At 38.1% G+C, this 1,010-nt stretch overlaps 1 non-coding gene across 1 annotated transcript; it reads right to left on the bottom strand.

Moving 5' to 3' along the window:
- Window positions 1–495: 495 nt before the first annotated feature.
- Window positions 496–567, bottom strand: TRNAC-GCA (transfer RNA cysteine (anticodon GCA)). The gene has a single exon. It is a non-coding gene; the product is annotated as a tRNA-Cys (tRNA).
- Between the last annotated feature and the right edge of the window lie 443 nt (window positions 568–1,010).

Genomic DNA, 1,010 nt, shown 5'->3' with positions numbered 1-1,010 from the left:
ATATTGGCGAGATAGTACTAAACCATCTAATCCAACTCATCATTTTATAGACAAAAGAAGTACTTTTTGTTCCAGACTTAAAATTTCTCCAATTCAAAATACCCTGACTCTCATTTGCCCAAGTTTTCACCTGAAAAACTGATCTCAAAGATTAGGAAGACAGAATAATCAAAATTTTAACTCTTCACCATCTTACTGAGACCTAGCAGATTCAGTGGGGACAGAAGGTCAGGTAGAAGCTGAGGATCTAACTAACACAAGCTAATCTATTCTCATATGTGCCCAATTCTAGGATCTGCCTGAAGAGTGGGAGCAAGATCAGGGCTATGATCTAGATTATAATTAGTGTTAAATCCTGAAAGGAAAGTAATGTCAACTCACATGACATCCATAAGGAAGATACCAGATTTCTGATGATATTCAACTGGCCATAATATATGGAAGAAATAAAATCAAAGCCATATTCTCATTTTTTTAAAAGAAGAATTTATTTCTAGGGGGCACCTGGATTTGAACCAGGGACCTCTTGATCTGCAGTCAAATGCTCTACCCCTGAGCTATACCCCCACACCTATAAAGAAAGGATAGTTCTATTTTTCCCTTCTCTCCTCGGTCATTTCATCATCAATCTTAAATGTTTATGAGTCAGGGAAGTCACATAAAGCTTCCCTAAGTGTGTTAGGATGCTACAAATCATAAAAGACGGCTTAATATTGGAGAAGCTCAAGTTAGAGCCCATCAGTTTCACCTTTCTGTAGACCTGTCATTAGCCACAGTGCCTAAAGTACTCTTTTCCCCTCATAACTCAGCTGAACCCTACCTACTGTGATATATGGAAATTAACCAAACCATAGGAAAGGGAGATAGATGTGAGCTCAGCCCCTTAGATGATGCTACTAAGAATTCCTCAATGATGGGAAGACTTGAGCAATATACATCATCTAAGAAAAAATAAAACAGGTACAAAACGACCATCTGTATTTGCTAGCTTCATCCTGGGACAGATCAAG

This window comes from Monodelphis domestica, chromosome 5, assembly GCF_027887165.1.
Source record: "Monodelphis domestica isolate mMonDom1 chromosome 5, mMonDom1.pri, whole genome shotgun sequence".
Classification (NCBI taxonomy): Eukaryota; Metazoa; Chordata; class Mammalia; order Didelphimorphia; family Didelphidae; genus Monodelphis; species Monodelphis domestica.
Note: the sequence above shows the minus strand (reverse complement) of the source record. Positions and strands in the feature narration are given on the sequence as shown.